Source organism: Carcharhinus amblyrhynchos, chromosome 12 (assembly GCF_965287045.1).
Source record: "Carcharhinus amblyrhynchos chromosome 12, sCarAmb.v2.hapA, whole genome shotgun sequence".
In the NCBI taxonomy this organism is placed as follows: domain Eukaryota; kingdom Metazoa; phylum Chordata; class Chondrichthyes; order Carcharhiniformes; family Carcharhinidae; genus Carcharhinus; species Carcharhinus amblyrhynchos.
The window spans coordinates 538,395-564,967 of record NC_137335.1 but is presented as its reverse complement, the minus strand read 5'-3'; positions in this window follow the sequence as shown (position 1 = coordinate 564,967).

Sequence of the window (26,573 nt, the reverse complement as noted above, 5' to 3'; positions counted from 1 at the left end):
ATCTGTACACCTAGATCCCTCTGTATGCTAGTATTTCTGAGGGCTCTACCATTTACTGTATACTTTTCTTCTGCTGTAGACGTTCCAAATCGCATCACTTCACCTTGCATTCTATGCCTGTTTTAAGCAAGAGGTTAATGAGAGCATGTCCTCCATCCTGGAAGCCCTGGATGAACCTGTGTCTAGAGTCACCATTGCCGATGTCAGAGCAGCCTTCTTGAAGATCAACCCATGAAAAACGACTGGCCTGCACAGATTTGCTGGTGGGGTATTTGCAGACATCTTCAACCTCTTACAACAATCTGAGATCCCTGCCTACTTCAAGAAGATGACCATCATCCCGGTACCTAAGAAAAGCCACGCAGTGTGTTTTAATGACTATTGGCCGGTGGCTCTGAAATCCATCATTATGAAATGCTTCAAAAGGTTAGTCATGGCACAAATCCATTCCAGCCTCCCGGGCTACCTGGATTCACCACAGTTTGCCTACTGCTGAAACAGGTCCACAGCAGATGTCACCTCCCTGGCCCTGCACTCAACCCTTGAACACCTAGATAATGAGCACATCTATGTCAGACTCCTATTTATTGACTACAGCTCAGCCTTCAACACTATTGTTCCCACAAAACTCATCTCCAAACTCCATCCCCTGGGCCTTGGCACCTCCCTCTGCTACTGGATCCTGAACTTCCCAACTCACAGACCACAATCAGTAAGGATAGGCAACAACACCTCCACACAATCATCCTCAACACCGGTGCCCCACAAGGCTGTGTTCTCAGCCTCCTACTAAAATCCTTATACACCTGTGACTGTGCGGCCAAATGCCCCTCCAATCCGAATTTCAAGTTTGCTGATGACACCACCATAATGGGTTGGATCTCAAATGATGAGACAAGAGTACAGGAATGAGATAGAGAATTTGGTGAACTGGTGTGGCAACTGAGAAAGTAGAGGTGTTGGTGGGCTTTCTTAACGATAGTGTCAGCATGGGGGTCCAGGACAGGTTGGTGCTGATCTGGACACCTAAAAACTAGAAGCTGTCAACCCTTTCTACTTCATCCCCATTGATGTAGACAGGGGCATGTTCTCCTTTACACTTTCTGAAGTTGATGACAATCTCCTTCATTTTGTTAACATTGAGGGAGAGGTTATTGTTGCCACACCAGTTCACCAGATTCTCTATCTCATACTTGTACTCTGTCTCATCATTGTTTGAGATCTGACCCACTACTATGGTGTTGTCAGCAAACTTGTCATTAGCTAACATGCCAAATTTCTTTAGTCTTCCAGGAAAGTAGAGGCATTGGTGGGCTTTCTTAACTATAGTGTCAGCATGGGAGGGACCAGGACAGGTTGGTGCTGATCTGGACACCTAAAAACTTGAAGCTCTCAACACCTTCTACTTTGTACCCGTTGATGTAGACAGGGACACGTTCCCCTTTACATGTCCTGAAGCCGATGACAATCTCTCTTTTTTTGAAATTGAGGGAGAGAATTTGTTGCTGCATCAGTTCACCAGATTCTCTATCTCATTCCTGTACGCTGTCTCATCATTGTTTGAAATCTGACCCACTACGATGGTGTCTTGAGCAAACTTGGAAATTGAGTTGGAGGGAAATTTGGCCACACTGTCATAGGTGTATAAGGAGTACGGTAGGGGGCTGAGAACATAGCCTTGTGGGGCACCAGTATTGAGGATGATCGTGGAGAAAGTGTTGTTACCTATCCTTACAATCAGTGGTCTGAGAGTTAATAAGTTCAGGATCCAGTCACAGAGGGAGGAGCTGAGGCTCAGGCCATGGAGTTTGGAGAATAATGGTGTTAAAGGCTGAGCTGTAGTCAATAAATAAGAGTCTGACATAGGTATCCTTGTTAACTGGGTATTCCAGGGTTGAGTACTAAAGGGAATAATGGAGGGGCATGTGACGTGCTGTTTCTGTATGATGTGGGAGCTGGTGGACCCCAGGGTCCTTCCCAGTGACCATGTCTGCAGTAAGTGCAGGTTGCTGGAGGAGCTCCAGCTCAAAGTAGATGAGCTGGCCTCTGAGCTACACACACTGAGGCTCATCAGGGGGAGGGAGGGCGCCATTGATAATGGGGTGCAAGAGACATCCACACCCCCTAGACTGGCTAACTCTAAGGGTCAGGAACAGGAGGGGGCTGCTGAGAGGAGGAAGGAGGGTGGGGACCAAATGTCTCAGCCTCTCAATCTGCATAACAGGTTTGAAGTTCTTGCTTCCAGTGTGGATGAGAACAAGGGCTGTGAGGTTGGTGAGCAAACTGCACACGGTACAGTGATGCAGACACAGAACATTGACAAAGAAGGTGAAAAGGAATGTAGTGGTAATTGGGGATAGTGTGCTTAAGGGTATTGACACTGTCCTTTGTCACAATGACAAAGTGCACAGAAGGGTGTGTTGTCTGCCTGGTGCTCAGGTCCAGGATGTTACATCTGGGCTGCAGAGGAACCTGGAATGGGGGGGTGAGAACCCGGTCGTTGTGGTACATGTGGGTGCCAACGACATAGGCAATATGCGAACTGAGGATCTGGGGAGGGAGTATGAAAAGCTGGGAATGGAATTAAAAAGTAGAACCGACAAGATGGTTATCTCTGGATTACTACCTGAACCGAGTGCAGACAGGCGTAGGGTTGATAAGATTAAGGAAGTGAATGGGTGGCTCAGGGATTGGTGTGGGAGGAATGGGTTTGAATTTATGGGGCATTGGCAGCAGTATTGGGGTAGGTGGGACCTGTTCAGGTGGGATGGGGTTGGTCTGAACCGTGCTGGGACCAGAGTCCTGGCGAATCGTGTAGATAGGGCTTTAAACTAATTGGGGGGGGGGCGGGAGGGTGCGAAGGTAAGTGAAATTACAGGGTCTAAAGTTAAGGAGAGGGTACAGGTACGGGAAGAGGCCAAGGATGTCCCAATAATAAAGTAGGGTTGGTAGCGTTCCGGCAAATAGGGTCCAGGTGAAGGCTGGGATGAAGGCACTTTATCTGAATGCACGAAGCATTCGGAATAAAGTGGATGAGCCGGTGGCGCAGATCAGCACAAATGGATATGACCTGGTGGCCATTACAGAGACGTGGCAGCAAGGTGACAGGGACTGGGAGCTGAATGTACAGGGCTATCAAGTGTTTAGGAAGGATAGGCAGGAGGAAAAAGCGGGGGGCGTAGCTCTGTTGATTAAGGATAGCATCACGGTGATAGTAAGGGATGATATAGGAGCCAAAGAGCAGAAAGTGGAATCGTTGTGGGTGGAGATTAGGAACAGCAAAGGGAGGAAGACGCTGGTGGGTGCTGTCTATAGGCCCCCAAATAATGATCTGGAGGTGGGGCAGGCTATTAACGCGCAAATAAATGCAGCGTGCAGGAATGGGACGGTGATAATTATGGGGGATTTCAATCTACATATTGATTGGTCGACCCATGTTGGGCGCGGTGGGCTTGAGAAAGAGTTCTTGGAATGCTGCCGGGATAGTTTCCTTGAACAGTGTGTGTTGGAGCCGACGAGGGAGCGAGCTATCTTGGATCTGGTGTTATGCAATGAGGCAGGTAGAATTAGGGACCTTGTGGTGAAGGATCCTCTTGGGAAGAGTGATCATTGTATGGTGGAGTTTCTGATGCAGATGGAGGAGGAGAAAGTGGGTTCCCGGACCTGTGTCCTTTGTTTGAACAGAGGGGAGTACGGTAGGATGAGAGAGGAATTGGCGAATGTTGACTGGGGGAGCGCGTTGGAAGGTAGGTCTGCTGAGGAACGGTGGAGGATCTTTAAGGAGATCTTTCTTGGTGCTCGACAGAAATTTATTCCGATGGTTAAAAAGGATCGTAGGAGGAGAGATAATCAGCCATGGATAACGAAGGAGGTAAAGGAGAGTATTAAAAGCGGATGCGTTTAGAGTAGCTAAGAGTAGTGGGCGAGAAGAGGATTGGGAGAGGTTTAAATATCAGCAAAGAATGACGAAGAAGTTGATAAAGAAGGGTAGGATAAACTATGAAGCTGGGCTAGCGCTAAATATAAAAAAGGATAGTAAGAGTTTTTATAGATATATAAAAAGGAAGAGGCTGGCTAGGGTGAACGTTGGACCCTTAGAGGATGAGAGGGGGGACTTAGTGGTAGGGGATGGGGAAATGGCTGAGGCCTTGAACAACTTTTTTGTTTCTGTCTTCACGGAGGAGGACATGAATAATTTGCCGGGTGTTAGTGATGGAAAGATGGTAGGAGTGGAAGGCCTGAATGACATTATTGTTACTGGAGAGGCAGTGCTCAACAGACTGGAGGGACTGATTGTGGACAAGTCCCCAGGACCGGATGGAATGCATCCAAGGGTTCTGAAAGAAATGGCGGAGGTGATAGTGGATGCCTTGATGATTATTTTCCAAACCTCGCTGGATTCCGGGGAAGTGCCGGAAGATTGGAAAACGGCTAATGTTACGCCGTTATTTAAGAAGGGTGGCAGGCAAAAGGCAGGGAATTATAGGCCGGTTAGTTTAACGTCTGTTGTAGGTAAAATGCTTGAATCTGTGATCAAGGAGAAAATAGCGAGGCATCTTGAGGAGAATTGTTTGATAGAGCAGACGCAGCACGGTTTCGTTAAGGGGAAGTCGTGTCTGACGAATTTATTGGAGTTCTATGAGGATGTGTCTAGGGCGGTGGATAGAGGAGAGCCGGTGGATGTGGTGTTTCTTGATTTTCAGAAGGCGTTTGATAAGGTGCCTCACAAGAGGTTATTGCAGAAGGTCAGGGGACATGGAGTTGGGGGTAGGGTGTTAGCGTGGATAGAGGACTGGTTGTCAAATAGGAGGCAGAGAGTGGGGGTCAATGGGTGCTATTCGGATTGGCGGTTGGTGACTAGTGGAGTGCCCCAGGGGTCGGTGCTGGGGCCTCAGCTATTTACCATTTATATAGATGATCTGGAGGAGGGAACCGAGTGTAGGGTGTCGAAATTTGCTGATGACACCAAGATTGGTGGAACGGCAAATTGTGCGGAGGGTGGGGAGAGTCTACAGAAGGACCTAGATAGGCTGGGCGAATGGGCCAGGAACTGGCAAATGGAATTTAATGTTGGCAAGTGTGAAGTTGTCCACTTTGGTAGGAAGGACTACTACTTACATGGTGAAAAACTGCAGCATGCAACGGTGCAGAGGGACCTCGGGGTCCTTGTGCATGAGTCGCAAAAACCCAGCCTGCAGGTGCAGCAGGTGGTCAGGAAGGCGAATGGGATGCTGGCCTTCACAGTGAGGGGGATTAAATATAAAAGTAGGGAGGTCTTGCTGCAGCTGTATAGGGCACTGGTGAGGCCGCAGCTGGAGTACTGTGTGCAGTTTTGGTCACCGCACTTACGCAAGGATATTTTGGCCTTGGAGGGAGTGCAGAGGAGGTTTACTAGGCTGATACCAGAGTTGAGGGGGTTGAACTATGAGGAGAGGCTGAATAAACTAGGCTTTTACTCGTTAGAGTTAGAAGAATGAGGGGAGATCTCATTGAGACGTATAAGATGATGAATGGGATGGATAGGATAGAGGTGGAGAGACTCTTCCCGCTCAAAAAAGACAGTAGGAATAGGGAGCACAGCCTCAAGATAAAGGGGGGCGGTTTAGAACGGAGTTGAGGAGGAACTTCTTCACTCAAAGGGTGGTGAATCTCTGGAATTCTCTGCCCGTTGAAGTGGTGGAGGCTGCCTCGCTAAATATTTTTAAGATGCGGGTTGATGCGTTTTTGATAAGAGAGGGGATTAAGGGTTATGGGGAGAGGGCGGGAAAGTGGAACTGAGCCACGACAGATCAGCCATGATCTTACTGAATGGCGGGGCAGGCTTGAAGGGCTAGATGGCCTACTCCTGCTCCTATTTCTTATGTTCTTTCTTGTGTTCTTATGAGTGCAGGACCAGGGAGATAGCATCTGCTGTTAACAGTAGAACAGGTTCAAAAGGACCAATCGGTCTATTCCTGCTCCAAAGTCCTGTGTTCCTAAGCTTCACTGATACCAGCATTGCTGCTTCCTGGTAAACCTCTGGTACCTAACAGTTGACCTTGTAACAGTGTGAAATATTGGCATAATTTCTTGTGCGATGGAAGTTGATGCACACTGGCCTGTTGTACTTAAAACGCTGAAATTTTCAATAGTGTCTTGCTGCCAAGAGAGGTGTGTGTAGAGAACACGGGGCAGATTGTGCCTCTCATGATGACCAGGTCAAGGTGTTAAAATCCAGGTCAGAAACTCCAAAGTGTTTTATGAAGCTCACCTAGATCATAAGTTTTGCACTTCGAATTTGGCTCAGGTGAGCATGAGATGTTTCATTTCGGGTATGATTCAAATGACTCACCAGGGAGCTTTTATAAAACAAGTTTACTTAAGAATATAGTTAACATGGATGGAAAGAAAATTAGCAGTAACTTTTATTAATTACAAACAAAGACAAAACAATCAAGATAATGTATAACCGTAAACAAATATGCCTAAAATGTACCAATCAAACAAAACTTCCCATCAGCAACAACTCTTTCCACAGGTTTAACACAGCAAAGGCTAATGTTCATGTGATACTGAAACTGAGTCCTTCAGATGAATGCTCCTGTTCTCTTGAGGTACATACAGACTAGCCTGGAGTCATAAGACTCCGTTCTCAACTCCGTTCTAAACCGCCCCCCTTTCATCTTGAGGCTGTGCCCCCTAGTCCTACTGTCTTTTTTGAGCGGGAAGAGTCTTTCCACCTCTATCCTATCCATCCCATTCATCATCTTATACGTCTCAATGAGATCTCCCCTCATTCTTCTAAACTCTAACGAGTACAAGCCCAGTTTATTCAGCCTCTCCTCATAGCTCAACCCCCTCAACTCCGGTATCAGCCTAGTAAACCTCCTCTGCACTCCCTCCAAGGCCAAAATATCTTTGCGCAGGTGCGGCGCCCAAAACTGCACACAGTACTCCAGCTGCAGCCTCACCAATGCCCTATACAGCTGCAGCAAGACCTCCCTACTTTTATATTCAATCCCCCTCGCTATGAAGGCCAGCATCCCATTCGCCTTCCTGACCACCTGCTGCACCTGCAAGCTGGGTTTTTGCAACTCATGCACAAGGACCCCGAGGTCCCTCTGCACCGTCGCCTGCTGCAGTTTTTCGCCACGTAAGTAATAGTCCTTCCTACCATTCTTCCTACCAAAGTGGACCACCTCACACTTGCCAACATTAAATTCCATTTGCCATTTCCTGGCCCATTCGCCCAGCCTATCTAGATTCTTTTGTAGACTCTCCACACCCTCCGCACAATTTGCTGTTCCCCCAATCTTGGTGTCATCAGCAAATTTCGACACTCTACACTCGGTTCCCTCCTCCAGATCATCTATATAAATGGTAAAAAGCTGAGGCCCCAGCACCGACCCCTGGGGCACTCCACTAGTCACCATCCGCCAATCCGAATAGCACCCGTTGACCCCCACTCTCTGCCTCCTATTTGACAACCAATCCTCTATCCACGCTAACACCCTACCCCCAACTCCATGTCCCTCGACCTTCTGCAATAACCTCTTGTGAGGCACTTTGTCAAACGCCGTCTGAAAATCTAGAAAGATCACATCCACCAGCTCTCCTCTATCCACCGCCCTAGACACATCCTCATAGAACTCCAGTAAATTTGTCAGACACGACTTCCCTTTAATGAAACCGTGCTGCGTCTGCTCTATCAAGCAATTCCCTTCAAGATGCCTCGCAATTTCCTCCTTAATGACGGATTCTAACATTTTACCTACCACAGACGTTAAACTAACCGGCCTATAATTCCTCGCCTTTTGCCTGGCACCCTTCTTAAATAACGGCGTAACATTAGCCGTTTTCCAATCATCCGACACTTCCCTGGAATCCAGCGACGTTTGGAAAATAACCACCAAGGCATTCACTATCACCTCCACCATTTCTTTCAGAACCCTCGGATGCATTCCATCCGGTCCTGGGGACTTGTCCACAATCAGCCCCTCCAGTCTGTCGAGCACCACCTCTCTAGTAACAATAATGTCATTAAGACCCTCCAGTCCTACCATCTTTCCATCGCTAACACCCGGCAAATTATTCACGTCCTCCTCCGTGAAGACAGAAACAAAAAAGTTATTCAATATCTTAGCCATATCCCCATCCTCTACCACTAGGTCCCCTTTCTCATCCTCTAAAGGACCAACATACACCCTAGCCAGCCTCTTCCTTTTTATATATTTATAAAAACTCTTGCTATCCTTTTTTATATTAAGCGCTAGCCCAGCTTCATAGTTTCTCCTACCCTTCTTTATCAACTTCTTTGTCAATCTTTGTTGATATTTAAACCTCTCCCAATCCTCTTCTCGCCCACTACTCTTAGCTCCTCTAAATTCCTCCGCTTTTAGTTTAACACTTTCCTTCACCTCCTTCGTTATCCACGGCTTATTACCTCTCCTCCTACTATCCTTTTTGACCATCGGAATAAATTTCCGCTGAGCACCAAGAAAGATCTCCTTAAAGATCCTCCACTGCTCCTCAACAGACCCTCCCTCCAACGCGCTCCCCCAGTCCACATTCGCCAATTCTTCTCTCATCCTACCGTACTCCCCTCTGTTCAAACAGAGGACGCGTGTCTGGGAATCCACTTTCTCCTCCTCCATCTGCATCAGAAACTCCACCATACAATGATCACTCTCCCCAAGAGGATCCTTCACCACAAGGTCCCTAATTCTACCCGCCTCATTACATAACACCAGATCCAAGATAGCTCGCTCCCTCGTCGGCTCCAACACACACTGTTCAAGGAAACTATCCCGGCAGCATTCCAAGAACTCTTCCTCGAGCCCCCCGCGTCCAACATGGGTCGACCAATCAATATGCAGATTGAAATCCCCCATAACTACGGCCGTCCCATTCCTGCACGCCACACTTATTTGCGCGTTAACAGCCCGTCCCACCTCCAGATCATTATTCGGGGGCCTATAGACGACACCCACCAGCGTCTTCCTCCCTTTGCTGTTCCTAATCTCCACCCACAACGATTCCACCCTCTGCTCCTTGGCTCCAATATCATCCCTTGCTACCACCCTGATACTATCCTTAACCAGCAGAGCTACGCCCCCCCCTTTTTCCTCCTGCCTATCCTTCCTAAACACTTGATAGCCCTGTACATTCAGCTCCCAGTCCCTGTCACCTTGCAACCACGTCTCTGTAATGGCCACCAGATCGTATCCATTTGTGTCGATCTGCGCCACCAGCTCATCCACTTTATTCCGAATGCTTCGTGCATTCAGATAAAGCGCTTTCATCCCAGCCTTTACCTGGACCCTATTTGCCGTAACGCCACCAACCATACTCACGCCCCCTACTCCCTCTATTATTGGGACATCCTCGGCCTCTTCCCTTACCTGTACCATCTCCTTAACTTTAGACCTCGTAACATCACCTACCCTCGCACCCTCCCCCCCCCAAATTAGTTTAAAGCCCTGTCTACAGTCCTCTTTACTCGATTCGCCAGCACTCTGGTCCCAGCACGGTTCAGACCAACCCCATCCCGCCCGAACAGGTCCCACCTACCCTAATACTGGTGCCAATGCCCCATAAATTCAAACCCATTCCTCCCACACCAATCCCTGAGCCACCCATTCACTTCCTTAATCCTGTCAACCTCACACCCGTCTGCACACGGTTCAGGCAGTAGCCCAGAGATGACCACCTTGTCGGTTCTACTTTTTAATTCCATTCCCAGCTTTTCATACTCCCTCCCCAGATCCTCAGTTCACATTTTGCCTACGTCGCCGGCACCCACATGTACCACAACGACCGGATTCTCACCCTCCCACTCCAGGTTCCTCTGCAGCCCAGCTGCGACATCCCGTACCCGAGTACCAGGCAGACAACACACCCTTCTGTGCACTTTGTCACTGTGACAAAGGACAGTGTCAATACCCTTAACCACACTATCCCCAATCACTACTACGTTCCTTTTTCCCTTCTCTTTGCCTATGTCCTGCTGCATCACTGTACCGTGTGCAGTTTGCTCACCAACCTCACCTGCCTCGTTCTCGTCCAGCCTGGAAGCAAGAACCTCAAACCTGTTATGCAGATTAAGAGGCTGAGGCCTCTGCTCCTCACCCCCCTTCCTCCTCCCAGCAGCCCCCTTTTGTCCCTGACCCTTAGAGTTAGCCAGTCTAGGGGGGGTGGATGTCATTTGCACCCCATGGACAATGGCACCCTCTCTCCCCCTGATGAGCCTCAGTGTCTGTAGCTCAGAGGCCAGCTCATTTACCCTGAGCTGGAGCTCCTCCAGCAACCTGCACTTACTGCAGACATGGTCACTGGGAAGGACCCTGGGGTCCACCAGTTCCCACATCATACAGAAACCACACATCACGTGCCCCTCCATTATTCACTGTAGTAGTTTTGAAAAAAAATTTTTTTTTTTGTTTTTCCAAACGAACTCACCTGGCCTTTTTTCCTTCAAGCTCTTTTTGATATTAAGCCCTAGTAGCTCACTCTGCTTCCCACTCACTCCGCTGCCCACTCAGACGCTGCCCGCTGTCTACACCAGGCCTCCTTTTAAACCTGGCGCTGATTTAAAGCTGATGTCCCACAACTGCCTGCTAACCACTCCCTCAGAATTCTTAAAGCAGTAAATACAATAAATAAATGCTTTAAACAGTTCTACAAAGAACAAAGTGCTTTAAAGTCTGAATAGCTTCCCAGAGCAACAGGTAGAGATTCTGGCTGAGCCACCAACAGATTCTGAGGAAGGCAAGAAGTCTTGCTTTCAGCTAACCAGCAGAATTTCTAGAACCAGGGAGAGCGAGAAAAACATTTCTTTCCAGCTTTACATGTCTTCTAAACTAATTGCTGCCAGTCAAGCAGAAAAATGAAACCTTAAAATCACTAGGAAGAAAAAAACTGTCCAAAAACAAATGACCTTCCTCCTAACAATGCAGAGTCATAAAACAACCCAGAGTAAAAATAAACAAACCCCATTTAAGTAGCAGTAAAATGACTTCTACAGACAACTCAGCAACACTGAAAGCTGCAGAGAACATGATTTTTAAAAAAAATCTCTTAAAGGTACACTAATGTCACATTAGGTGATGATAATGTCCAGACCTTGGGTGTCGCTATGAAACCTTGAGGTTATGTCTGTCCTGAAAGATGGTGTTGGTGATGCTAACTTAATTCAGTGCACAAAGCTGAAGAAGATGTCCATTCTCCTTGATTTTGTTCAGCCCATGACAACAAAGGCACGTTGCCCATAAATCACTGTCTGCACAGCATGTGTATTGAAGTCACCCAGGATGAATAACCTCTCAGCTTTGTGACCAGTCCTTCAGAAGTAAGCATTCAACTTAAAGGGAGCTAACATTTAAAGTTTGAACAATGGTATTGGGGAAAATAAACTCAACCAAAACAATCCCTCTCACCTTCATGAAAACTCCCCAGTAAATCTGTAATAATCTTGTGTGCCAAAACACAGAGTTTTAATGGTGTTAGAATAATCTGATGAAGGGTGTGAGGGAAATTGAATCTCAGAGATTTCTTAATGATCTGTGGTCAACAGTTCCAGCTTTCCCAGCACATCTGCACTTTCCTGATTTATTCCCTTTTAGGAAATGACTTCAGTTCCTCAGAACATTCTGGGAGATGACTGCAGTTTATTGTTCTCCTAGCTGTTGAATCATTCAGAATTCCTGGTTCCCATCTGTTTCAAATGAAGGAGTGGAGACTAAGACTAATTCTAGATGAAGAATTTGTGAGTTATCCACGCTTTAACGCCAAAAACAACTAAAGGTAGCGGGTGGAATTTTTCCTTTTTTTTGCAGAGTGTTGTATCAGGTGAGAAAAGTGTTAAAGCCACCGACCCCAATGCTGTATGATGCTGGGGCAGTGCCAACGTTAGTGCCCAGAGGCAGTGCTGGAAGGCAGTGCCAGGAGGCAATGCCCCGAGGCAGTGCTAGGAGGCAGAGCCGGGAGGCAGTGCCCAGAGGCAGTGATGGGAGGCAGTGCCCAGAGGCAGTGTCAGGTACTACCCAAGCATAACCATTTTCCCACTTGTGTGATGTACTCAGCTGAGCTCCTCCTGTAAGTCTGCTAACCAGGTGCATGCTGTAGGAAACCAGTTGTAATTCACGTCAGTATGAATGGACAATATAATGGGGGGATTATTAGGCTTAGAGGCCTGATAACTAGATCTAAATTTATTCTAATGAGATTCCTGACATTGGATGTTGGGAATCCTGTTACATCATGGGCAGGTACAGGGGCAATCATGATGGGACTTCCCACTGATGCGATTTGAGCATCTTACAGGATTTTGCACTACTGTTGTCATTCATGCCCATGTGCACAGGAGTGTTAGGCCAATGACCAACTGAAAATTAAATGTCGTGTTAGTGTCTGGAATTAAAAGTAATTCATGAGATATATTCAATTTGTACCATCGGCAGAATTTAATCTGGTGATAGGGGTGCCCAGCCAGCTGGAGAGATGGTGAGATCTGTGTCCATTGTCTTTGGGGAAGGCTTGTTGTCAGCCTTTCCTGGGACTTAACCCCAGGGTTGGGAATCCTGCCCTCTGAGAGTTGTTGACCAATCAGAGGGAGAACAGAATCATTGAATTAGTTTGGAAATAATGCAGAGCTTTGGGGAGAATGTGTGGCAATGGAACTAGGTTGGGATGATACAAGGATAAGGAGAGAACAGGGCATTGGGATTAGTTTGGGATTTATATAGAGCTGGGGGAGAGTGGAACAGATTCAAAACAATAGGCAAAAAGAGTAGCTCACCTCTGATCCCATGCAACATCACCTTCTGCACCAGTCTGCCATGAGGGAGCTTGTCAAAGATCTTACTGAAGTCCATGTAGACAACATCCACTGCCCTACCCTCATCAATCATCTTCGTCACTTCCTCGAAAAACTCGATCAAATTAGTGAGACATGACCTCGCCTTCAAGAAACCATGTTGCCTCTCACTAATATGTCCACTTATTTCCAAGTGGGAGTAAATCCTATCTCAAAGAATCCTCTCCAATAATTTCCTTACCACCGGCGAAAGCTCACCAGCCTGTAATTATCTGGATTATTTTTGCTGTGCTCCTTAAACAAACGAACAACATTAGCCATTCTCCAATCCTCTGGGACCTCTCCTGTAGCCAGTGAGGGTACAAAGATTTCTCTTAAGGCAATATCCTCCCTTGCCTCTCTCAGTATTCTGGGGTATATCCCATCAGGCCCTGGAGACTCGTCTACCTTAATGTTTCTCAAGAACCCCAATATCTCCTCCTTTTTGATCTCAACAAAACTCAAATTATTTACGTACCCTTTCCCAGACTCATCATCCAAACACCAAGTCTTTCTCTTGGGTGAATAAGTCCTCTTTGGTGAATATGTTGGGTACTTAAATATAGTGTTATATTAAACCCATCCTGCCACACACTCTTGATGCTTAGTCTAAGCCACATAATCTGGACATGTTTGCCCCTCCTATTTGTGGGTAGTTCATTGGTTCTAGCTGGAGAAGTACATGTGTGCTCAAACCTGAATTGCCTTTTAAGAGAAGTATCAGTAATTTATTTCTACCTGTGGGATACAGGACGCCAGGAATGAGTCAAATAAACTCAAATCACCCTATTCATTTAAAAAGTGCCAAATGGGACAATGGTTCCAACCAGCTGGGGATCCTTTGGTACCTTGTGCAAGTGCTTATTACTAGCATGTGTGGGTTGACAGTGAGTGAAAACTGTCTATTTGACCAGGTGCTTCACAGCAGTGGCTTTTCTGTCACCCACAATGGGTAGGAGCTTCCAGACTACTGACAGCAAACTCAACATTTGGCCTATAGTCTTCAGCTACTCACTTAACAAATTCCCTGAGCCATTGAGGAAGCATGCTGATAAATTAAAGTTATGCTTGTGTGCAATTAGAAAACAGTTTGATGTGCATGATTGAAGCAGAATACACTGTACCCTGCGATATTTTTTCAGGGGTTTACACCATTAATACTAACCCATAAGATCTACGTAAGTCCTTTTTATAGGAACCTGTGATTGTTTAAAGGGGAAAACATGAACTGCAGAAATCTGAAGTTGAAATAGAAAATGTTGTAAAGTACGGTTCAGATCTATGACACAATTGATTCCTACATCCACGTTGCAAGTTGAAATGCTGTAGGTTGGAACAAATTTTTCCACAGGAATAATGGCATAAATAGGAAATTGGTCATTGACTTAGACCGGAAATCACCGCTGAGGTGCCTGCCAGGCCCTGTCAAGATGCTGAAGCAACTGTTGCTGCCTGTACAACTTAGCACAAGTTCCTCGATTAGTGTGGGAGATACAAAGAAGCCATCAGACATTGCCTGTTTAACCTTGAACCTCTGCAAGTCTGAGTGCATATGAAATACAACATTAGCATATAAATGCATTAAAATTATAACCTACTAGAGTTCTTTGAGGAGGTAACCAGCAAGGTGAGATCCTGTGGATGTGATCTATCTGGATTTCTATAATGGAGATCCTGTGGATGTGATCTATCTGGATTTCTATAATGGAGATCCTGTGGATGTGATCTATTTGGACTTCCAGAAGGCATTTGATAAGGTGCCACACAAGACACTGATCTAGAAGGTTATGTTGTCTGCCACAGTCTGTTTTAACCCTATACGGTGGACAAGTAATTATGAGTAGACGTCTTATTAGTACAAACAATATTTATTTAAACCCACACAATCAATCATCACCCACCTGACCAACAATAAGTTATCTTACAGGAAAATACTAGAATTCAAATCCAATTCAAGACCTTGACTTAACTTTGCGTGACTGGCAAGTATCCAGACAGATATTGGCCTTTATCTGTGTGCTGGTCTCGATAGTCGTCTGTGTAGTCTGGTCCTTTGGTCTGGTCTGGCATTCTGGCTGTGGTCTTCCTTCCTTCCTTCCTTCTTGGGTGTGCTGGCTCTCCTTTTGCTAGTGATGTTCACCATTGTTGTAGCTTGTTCTGAGAGAGAGAGAGAGATTCCTGGTTGCACAGCAACCTTTATACCCCGTTTGGTTTCATGCCCCTTTTTGGCCATTGCCAATCAATCGATCAGGACTTGATCACCCTGATCGTTAAGAGTTTAATCAGGTGCTACCACACCGATCTCTGGGTGTGACCCCAGCGGCCATGTCTGTAGGTGTTGGAGGCACATAGGTCACATACCTTCCTCCTAAATAAGGATTCACGGTGCCCTATGTCTGGCACACAACTCAGTGTGATCAGAAAGTCTCTTTCATCGTGGAGATGACCCATATCCTGTTTATTCACTCGTCAGGGCTGCAGCCTGTTGTCTCTGTCTTTAAACTGCAGCCTGTCAGTTTAGTTTCCTGCCCAGTTGTCCCAGGGTGCTTTACAAAACGCCATTTTAGATGGCCCGTTTGGCTACAGTTAGATCCCAAGGGGTTGGAGGTAGAATAGTGGCTTGGTTGGGGTAAATGGGTCCTTCTGCAGTTGGTGATCTGTAACTAGTGGGTTCCTGCAGGGTTGAGTTCTTGGGGCAGCACAGTAGCACTGCTGCCTCACAATGCCAGGGACTCAGGTTCGATTCCTGGCTTGGGTCACTGTCTGTGTGGAGTTTGCACGTTGTCCCTGTGTCTGCGGGAGTTTCTTCCGGGTGCTTGGGTTTCCTCCCACGTTCTGAAAGATATGCTGGTGCATTGATCTGAACAGGCACCAGACTATGGCAACTAGGGAAATTTCACAGTAACTTCATTGCAGTGTTAATGTAAGCCTTACTTGTGACTAATAAATAAACTTTTACTTTAATTATTTATGATCTATATCAATGATTTACAAGCATAGACAGAGCATAGTGTAGCAAAATTTGCTGATGACGTGAAAATAGGTGGGAAGGCAGGCTGTTATGAGAAGATAAAAAGTTTACAAATGGATATTGACAGGCTAGAGGAATGGGCCAGAATCTGGCAGATGGAATTTAATGTGGTTAAATGTGAGATTATCCATTTTAAAAGAGTAAATTACTTCTTAAATGGGAAACAGATTGAAAATGCGTCTTTGCAGAGGGATCTGGGTGTCCTTGTACATGAGTCTCAGAAAGTGGGTATGTAGGTGCAGAATGCTATAAGAAAAGCAAATGGAATCTTCGCATTTATTGCAAAGGGTCTGGAGTATAAAAGTAGAGAAGTGTTATTACAATTGTATAAGGCATTGGCGAGACCACACTTGGAGTATTGTGTTCAGTTTTGGTCACCTTTGAGGAAGGATGTGTGAGCACTGGAGGTGGTTCAGAAGCAGTTCACTAGATTGTTTTCAGATTTGAAGGGGCTGTCGTATGAGGAGTGGTTGAGTAGCTTGCGTTTGTACTCATTGGAGTCCAGAAGAATGAGAGAGGGATTTGATTGAGGTATATAAAATACTCAATGGGATTGATAAAGTAAATGTTCACCAAATATTCCCCCTTCTAGAACAGTCTGGGACAAGAGATCTTGATTGTAGTGTAAGGGGTGGAGGGGGGTGGTAGGTTCAAGACAGAGAAAAGGAAAAGCTATTTCTCACAGGGGGTTGTGAATCTGTGAAATTCATACTGCCCCAGAGTGCAGTGGGTGCAGAATCAATCAATCAATCAATGGATTCAAGAAAGAGATAGATAAATGTTTGATCAAAAGCAGGATAAAGAACTAGGTGGAAAAGGCAGGGAAGTGGAGTTAGGATGAGATGGTGATCAGCCGTGATCATATTGGGCGGCGCAGTGGTTAGCACTGCCGCCTCACAGCTCCAGGGACCCGGGTTCAATCTGGCCTGGGTCACTGTCTGCGAGGAGTTTGCATGTCTGCGTAGGTTTCCTCTGGGTGCCCTGGTTTCCTCCCCCACTCCAAAGATGTGCAGGTTAGGTGGATTGGTCATGCTAAATTGCCCCTTAGTTTCAGGGGATTAGCAGGGTAAATATGTGGGACTACAGGGATAGGTTTTGGTTGGATGTGGGCTCGATGGGCTGAATGGTCACCTTCTACACTGTAAGGATTATATGATTCTAATGGCGGAGTGGACTCAATGGGCTTAATGACCTACTCTTGTTTCTAATTCCTATGTTCCCATGACAGTTACACCAAAATAATTAACAGAATAAAACACTCGTTTCCAACCTGTAATGCCAGTTTGACTGGTTCTGTCATACAGATGAGCAGTGCAGAACATCAATGCAAACATGTGAACATACTAGTGTAGTGTCATAAAGTGAAGCTGACTTTGTAAAGTCAAAATGAGGTGTCAATTTTTAACTAAGTGCATTTGCTGTAACCTAAACACCATAAAATCAAGGATTGCCTGTATTGGAAAAAGTGAAATGTTGGGTAATACTTCACCATCAGAATTTTACCATCACGTCCACTCCAGAATGGGGGTAGGGGTGGCTCAGAGAACGGAATTCTCCTGTGGCCTCGGGGGAGACTTTACAGGCTTCACCCAAGCGAAGTCTAAAATACTGGCCAACATCTCAACCTTGTTAGTGTTAGATGTTAAATACTGTGTACATCCAGCATTTTTTCGTTTTTATTTCTCTGGTGCATATTGTCAATGTTCTGCTCATCAGTTGACAATTCTTATGATTAAAAAAGATGTTGATCTGTAAAACTCAGATAAACTTGGTTTTTTAATTTGACTTGATTTATTATTGTCGCATGTACTGGTGTACAGTGAAAACTATTCTTTTTTGCAAGTTATACAAAGCATACTGTTCATAAAGTACATAGCGGAGAAGGAAATGAGAGAGTGCAGAATGTAGTGTTATAGTCAAAGCTAGGGCGTAGAGAAAAATCAACTTAACATAAAGTAGGTCCATTCCAAAATCTGATGACTACAGGGAAGAAGCTTTACGTGTCCTCAGACTTTTGTAGCTTTTTCTCGAAGGAAGAAGGTGGAAGAGAAAATGTCTGGAGTGTGAGCAGTCCTTGATTATGCAGGCTGCTTTTCTGAGGCGGCGGGAAGTGTAGACAGAGTCAATGGACGGGAGCCTGGTTTGCGTGATGGATTGGGCTACATTCACAACCATTTGTAGTTTCTTGTGGTCCTGGTCAGAGCAGGAGCCCATACCAAGCTGTGATACTAAACTCATGTTGAAAAATAACCAGAAAAAGGAAAGTAATTTTTTGTGGTTGAATTGTCACAATCACAATGCAATTGAACAAATTTCAGCTGATTGATTTAAATTACAAACATGTACCTGAAACTAATTTGATTTTCTGTTGACAGTTTATTTTGAGTCATATAAACAGAATATATAATTCCACTTGTCATGTGACTACGAACCAGTCTGAGCTACGCAGTAAACTGACTTATGTCATGTGACTGATCCTGGTTTGAGATATTGATGTGAACCAGTTCTGTTGGCTGAAGTGGATGGAAAGTTTTCCATGGCAATGTTCGAAGGACAAGACTAACATTCTTCCCTCAAGTGACAGCATTGAAATTCAAATTATCTCGTCATTCATCTCCTCACAATTGGTATGGAACCTTGCTGTGTGCTGATTGGCTGTGCCATGTTATTCGATGATTCACTAGGATTTGTGTGCCATTATTGCATATGTTTGCCAGAATTTACCGCCTTGCCTGCCTGCCCGAGGCTGGTAAGATCCCGCCCGATGCCGATGGAGAATGTGAGCCTCACCTGCCAGATTCTGGGATCGGTGAGGCAGTAAAATTCTGGCTGTTGTCTCCATTGATATTTTTCTAACTTAGCTATAACACCATTATTAACTTAATTATTATTAACATAAGTGATAACATTTTTATATTCAGACAGCATTTGCAGAAAACTAAAAAACAATGTGTTTAAAATGGATCAGAAATGAAAAGTTATTCCCAGTACAAACTGACTCAGCACTATATCTACAACATTGATCTTTATCTACAGCCACAGGAAAGCAGAGGGAGGAAATGTCGGTCTCCTGATGTGAAGAACAAAAGGATTGGTGGCAACAGTTCCAAACATGGAAACTGAAACATGTGTGTGAAAATAAAATATATTTATATAAATCCCTTAAGTGCTATAAAACTAAAGGATAATCATTTTCATGAAAAAGTGCTTGCAAAGTTTCCTTATTGTTTAGCAGGGGAAGCCAACCAAAAACCTGGAGGAGTGTTGCACAATGTTTATGGTAATTCCTAAAGTATTTACATCAATACATGTGGTTGAGATGTGAAAATGGGTGTTCGGAGCAGGAACAGGTCATTTGCCCCTCCAAGTCTCCTCTGCCATTTAATTAGATAGAAATATAGAAACATAGAAGCAGGTGGAGGCCATTCGGCCCTTTGAACCTGCTCCACCGTTCATTACGATCATGGCTGACCATCCAACTCAATCACCTAATCCTGCTTTCTCCCCGTAACCTTTGATCCCATTCATTCCAAGTGCGATATCCAGCTGCCTCCTGAATACATTCAATGTTTTGGCATCAACTCCTTCCTGTGATAATGAATTCCACAGGCTCACCACTCTTTCTACAGGCTCATCACTCTTTCGATAGGCTCACCACTCTTTCTACAGGATCATCATTCTTTCAGGTCAATCAGGTTGGATATCCCCAGGAAGCATAGAAAATGTGTAAGTCTGCAGGTGAGAGTGAAACAATGTGGTCCCAAGGCCCCCCTCCCCAGCTTACTCCTTGCAAATGTCCAATCTCTGGAGAACAAGCTAGGCGAACTTGAAGCCGGACTCACTTTCCAAAGAGAACTGAGGGACTGCGGTGTGCTCTGTTTCACGGAGACGTGGCTCAATCCTGCTTCACTGGACAGTGCCCTACAACCAGAGGCTTCTCAACCCATCGAATGGACCACACAGCAGCCTCAGGCAAGGCTGGGGAAGGTGGGGTGTGCTTCCTAATCGGCACCTCGTGTTGCCTAGATGTAGCAACACTGACAACTTTCTGCTCCCCAGACCTAGAATACCTGATACTAAAATGCTGCCTCCCACTACCTTCCACAGGACTTCACCTCCATTATCCTGATGGCAGTTTGCATCCTACCCCATGCGGACGTGAAGATCGCACTGGACGAAATATACACCACTACGAATAGCCTTGAGGTGAACCATCCCGAGGCCTTGTTCATCGCGGCCGGGGACTTCAATCAGGCCAAGCTGAAGAGCGTACCACCAAGTTACCACCAACACGTCTGCTGTTCCACCAGAGGCCCAAACCTCCTAGAGCACTGCTACACAAATATCAAACATGCCTCTCACTCGGCCACACATTGGTAAATCAGACCACAAGGCTGTGCTCCTGCTCTCAGCCTATAAGCAAAGTCCAAAGTGGGAGAATCCATCAAACAGAGTCGTGCAACGTTGGTCTGAGGAATCGGATGATCTCCTACGGGGCTGCTCAGATTCAGTGGACTAGTCAGTATTTAAAAACTCTGTGACCAGCCTGAACGAGTACATCACTACAGTAAAAAACCAGCCTGAATGAGTACATCACTACAGTAACTGACTTCATCAGTAAGTATGTAGAAGACTGTGCCAAAGAAGCAAATCTGAATGTTCCACAATCAGAAACCAAGGGTGAACAGAGATATCCACTGCTTGCTGAAGTCCAGGTCTGAGGCGTTCAAGTCAGGCAACACTGATCTATACAAGAAAGTCAGATACGATCTAAGGAGATCCATCAGAGATGCCAAAAGACAGTATTGGACGAAACTAAAGTCCCAGGCCAGCCACACCAACCTCAGCCGACTATGGCAAAGTCTGCAAGACATAAGAACATAAGAAATAGGAGCAGGAGTAGGCCATCCAGCCCTTCGAGCCTGCCCCACCATTCAATAAGATCATGGCTGATCTGAAGCGGATCAGTTCCACTTTCCCGCTTTCTCCCCATAACCCTTAATTCCCCTGTCTATCAGAAATCTATCTAAACATATTCAACGAGGTAGCCTCCACCACTTCAATGGGTAGAGAATTCCAGAGATTCACCACCCTCTGAGAGAAGAAGTTCCTCCTCAACTCTGTTCTAAACTGCCCCCCCACTTATTTTGAGGCTGCGCCCTCTAGTCCTGCTGTCCTTTCTAAGCGGGAAGAATCTCTCTACCTCTACCCTATCTAACCCCTTCATTATCTTGTAAGTCTCTATAAGATCCCCCCTCAGCCTTCTAAACTCTAACGAGTACAGGCCCTGTCTATTTAATCTCTCCTCATAAGATAACCCCCTTATCTCCAGTATCAGCCTGGTGAACCTTCTCTGTACTCCCTCCAAGGCCAACATATCCTTTCGCAAATACGGGGACCAAAACTGCACACAGTACTCCAGCTGCGGCCTCACCAGTGCCCTGTACAGTTGCAACAAGACCTCCCTGCTTTTATATTCTATCCCCCTCGCTATAACGGCCAACATTCCATTCGCCTTCTTGATCACCTGCTGCACCTGCAGGCTGGGTTTTTGCGATTCGTGCACAAGGACCCCCAGGTCCTTCTGCACAGTAGCATGCTGCAACTTTTCACCATTTAAATAATATTCCATTCTACTATTATTTCTTCCAAAGTGGATAACCTCACATTTGCTAACGTTATACTCCATCTGCCAGGTCCTCGCCCACTCACTCAGCCTATCCAGATCTCTCTGCAGCCTTTCCGTGTCCTCCACGCAATTCGCTTTGGCACTTTTCCACTCATCTTCGTGTCATCAGCAAATTTTGTTACCCTACACTCAGCCCCCTCCTCCAGATCATCTATGTATATGGTAAACAGTTGAGGCCCCAGCACTGATCCCTGCGGCACTCCACTAGTCACCAACTGCCAACCAGAAAAGCACCCATTTATTCCAACTCTCTGCTTCCTGTTAGGTAGCTAATCCTCAATCCACGCTAACACTTTACCCCAACTCTGTGTACCCTAACCCTCTGCAGCAACCTTTTGTGAGGCAACTTATCGAATGCCTTCTGGAAATCTAAAAACACCACATCCACCGGTTCCCCTCTGTCTACTGCACTAGTCACATCTTCATAGAAATCCAGTAAATTCGTCAAACGTGACTTTCCCTTCATGAATCCATGCTGCGTCTGCTTGATCGAAATGCTCTTTTCCAGGTGTCCTGCTATTTCTTTTTTAATGATGGATTCTAGCATTTTCCCAACTACAGACGTTAAGCTAACCGGCCTGTAGTTACCCGTCTTTTGTCTGCTACCTTTTTTAAACAGCGGCGTAACAGTAGCTGTTTTCCAATCCGCTGGCACATCCCCAGAGTCCAGTGAATTTTGATAAATAACTACTAACGCATCTGCTATTACTTCTGCCATTTCTTTCAGAACCCTGGGATTCATTCCATCCGGTCCCAGGAGTTTGTCTACCTTCAGTCCCGTTAGTCTACCAAGCACTACCTCTCTAGTAACAATAATTGTATTAAGGACCTCATCTCCTACCAACCCTCTATCTTTAATATTTGGTAAGCTATTTGTGTCCTCCTCTGTGAAGACCGGCACAAAAAACTTATTTAACGTCTCAGCCATTTCCTTATTTCCCACCGTTAAATCCCCCCTCTTGTCCTCCAAGGGTCCAACATTCACTCTAGCTAGTCTCTTCTTTATATATTTGTAAAAACTTTTACTATCATTTTTTATATTTAGAGCTAGTTTAGTTTCATACTCTATCTTACCTTTCTTTATCACTTTCTTAGTCATTCTTTGTTGTTTTTTATATCTTCCCCAATCTTCTAATTCCCCACTATTTTTAGCCACTCTGTACGCATCGGTTTTTAATTTAATACTCTCCTTTATTTCCTTTGATATCTACGGCTGGTTATCCCTTTTCTTACAGTCCTTCTTTTGTCACCGGAATATATTTTTGCTGAGTACTGAAAAAGATCTCCTTAAAAATCCTCCACTGTTCCTCAGCTGTCCTACCAACCAATCTGCGCCCCCAATCTACATTCGCCAATTCCACTCTCATCTTACCATACTCCCCTCTGTTCAAGCAGAAGACACTGGTTTGGGACCCTAGTTTCTCACCCCCCATCTGTATCAGAAATCCTGCACAAAGTAATGTGCTTATTCAGAGAACCAGTGAAGACACAATGGGCTGAATGGCCTCATTCTGCTCTAGAACAATTCTGAGATTCTGTCACTAAGTCCTTGCAAGGTGGAAGTCTAGATGGAATAGAGGAACAATCTTGGGGGTTCAAATACACCCATTTCCAAGTGTTGCTAGGCTATGAGAAAAACATAACGGGCTACAAGATGAAGGTATGTAAAATTGCCGGCTCCAATGCACCCCCCCCCGATGAGCTCAATGCATTCTGTGCCCATTTTGAGCAAGAGGTCAGTGAGAGCATGCCCTGCATCCTGGAAGCCCTGGATGAACCTGTATCTGGAGTCACCATTGCAGATGTCAGAGCAGCCTTCTTGAAGATCAACCCAAGGAAAGCAACTGGCCCGGATGGGGTACCCAGACAAGCACTCAGATCCTGTGCAGATCAGCTGGCGGGAGTATTCGCAGATTCTTCAACCTCTCTTTACAACAATCTGAGGTCCCTATCTGCTTCAAGAAGATGACCATCATCCCGGTACCTAAGAAAAACTAAGCAGTGTGTCTTAATGAGTATCGGCCAGTGGCTCTGACATCCATCGTTATGAAGTGCTTTGAAAGGTTAGTCATGGCACGAATCAATTCCAGCCTCCCGGACTACTTGGATCCACTACAATTTGCCTATCGCAGTAACAGGTCCACAGCAGCAGCCATTTCCCTGGCCCTGCGCTCAAACCGGGAATATCTGGATAACAAGGACACCTATGTCGGACTACTTATTGACTATAGCTCAGCCTTCAACACTATTATTCCCACGAAACTCATCTCCAAACTCTGTGGCCTGAACCTCAGCACCTCCCTCTGCGACTGGATCCTGAACTTCCTAATTCACAGACCGCAATCAGTGAGGATGGGTAACAACATCTCCTCCACAATCATCCTCAACATCGGTGCCCCACAAGGCTGTGTTCTCAGTCCCTTACTATACTCCTTATACACCTATGATTGTGTGGCCATATTCCCCTTCGATTTGATTTTCACGTTTGCTGATGACACCACCATAGTGGGTCAGATCTCAAACAAGGATGAGACAGTGTACAGGAACGAAATAGAGAATCTGGTGAACAATAATCTCTCCCTCAATGTCAACAAAATGAAGGAGATTGTCATTGACTTCAGGAAGCGTAAAGGAGAACATGCCCTTGTCTACATCACCAGGAATGAAGTACAAAGCATCAAGAGCTTCAGGTTTTTAGGCGTCCAGATCAGCACCAATCTGCCCTGGTCCTCCCATGCCAACACTATAATTAAGAAAGCCCCACCAACGTCTCTACTTTCTCAGAAGACTAAGGAAATTTGGCATGTGCGCTACAACTCTCTCCAACTTTTACAGATGCCCCAGAGAAAGCATTCTGTCTGGCTGTATCCCAGCTTGGTATGGCTCCTGCTCTGCCCAAGACTGCAAGGAACTACAAAAGGTCATGAATGTAGCCCAATCCATCACGCAAATCTGCCTCCCATCCATTGACGCTGTCTATACTTCCTGCTGCCCTAGCAAAGCAGCCAACATAATTAAGGACCCCACACACCCTGGACATTCTCTCTTCTACCTTCTTCTGTCAGGAAAAAGATACAAAAGTTTGAGGTCATTGACTCAAGAACAGCTTCTTCCCTGCTTACCTTGCATTAAGTTGATTTTTCTCTACACCCTAGCTATGACTGTAACACTACATTCTGCACTCTCTCATACTGAGAGCCATCCGAAAGACAATGGACACTCTGGTTAAACAGAGTTGTTTACCAGATAACTGTTATTTGGAAGGGAGGGTATGTGACCTATGTGCCTCCAGCATCTACGAGCACGGCCATTGGGTATGCACCCAGAGATCAGTGTGACAGTGCCTGATTGGACTTCTATTGATCAAGGTGGTCAAGCACTGATTGATTGGCAATAATCAAGAGAGCGCCCAAAAGGGCGTGAAACTAATGAGAGACAAAAAGTGCTCTCTCTCTCTCACTCTCTCACTCACACTCCCATGAATAACAACAACAGTGACGACCACCAGCAACGACCAGCATGAGGAGAGCCATCACACCGATGATGAAGGAAGACCAGAGCCAGAGTATCAAACCAGACCAAAGGACCAGACAACACAGAGCACTACAAAGACCAACACACAGACAAAGACCAGTATCCTCCTGCCAGCCATGCAAAAGTAAAATCGAGGCCTAGTATTGGACTTGAACTTTAGTATTCTGTAAATAATTTGATTGTGTGTGTGATCAGTATGACTGTCCTAACAAGAAGGTGACCTGCAAATCCTTTCCACCATATAGGGGTTAAAAACAGACTGTGTGGCAGGCACAATTATTCTAACAGGCTTAGAGAGGAGAGATTCAGAAAGAATGTTCCCAATTGGGAAGGAATTCAGAACTAGGGGGTCATAGTTTGAGGATAAGGGGGTAAACCTTTTAGAACTGAGGTGAGATGAAATGTCTTCATCTAGAGGCTGGTGAATGCGTGGAATTCACTCCCACAGAAAGTAGTTGAGACCAAAATTAGATATAACTCTTGGGGCTAAAGGGATCAAGGAATATGGGGGGGGCGGGGGATCGGGATATTGAATTTGATAATCAGCCCTGATCAAAATGAATGCCAGAGCAGGCTCAAAGGGCTGAATGGCCTACTTCTGCTTCTAGTTTCTATATTTACCATATCAAGCCCCCAAACTCTGAAGACAATTCCCCCTTCAAGAGGCTCATATCATCATGAAATTGGCAAATTTGGGATTCTGGTTGGTGACATTCTCAACTTGAAAAGGATTCCAATAGAGTTTCAGAGCTCTGCTGCCAGCTTTTTGTTTTAATCCCATTCCCTCTCACTTTCTCCATATCTTTCTCGAGATATACTTCCCAAGTAATTATTCATCCCTCTTTTAAACATTCCAATCAACTTTGCAGCCATGTCCTCTGAGGCAGTGTGTTCCTCATTCTACAACATTTTGTGTGAAGGGGATTCTCCTTGCAGCGTGTATTATCTTGAGTTCTATGACTCCATCCACATGACTAGCAGGATTTTCCATGGTATTTGAACTTCCCAAGGCCCACCAGCTCGGAAAGAAATGTGGAAAAGTACACTAACGATCAAACCTATGACCTTTCTGGTTTGAGGCATCATAGTACAGACTTGCCAACTGAGTCACTGGGACATCTGAACAACTGTTTATTACCAGGAGCACTCTGAGTTTGATGCACCATATCAGTAATGTCATGGGATCTTATATGTCCTTGGTTTAATGTCTCATCAAAAAGGCAGAACTTCACTTCTTTAGTACTGCACTGGAAAGTCATTGTAGATTTTTGTTGTGCTCCAATCCTAGAATGGTGCTTAAACTGCTAACCTTCTGAATCAGGGATGTGTGCTACCAATTCAGCGAACATATGAACAGAGAGTACGGGTAGGCAATTTGGCCCCTCAAGCATTTAATAAGATCATGGTTGACCTGATAGTTGCCTCAAATTTGCATTCTGCCTACCCCCAACAACCTACATTCACCAATAATCTATCCACTTCTGCCC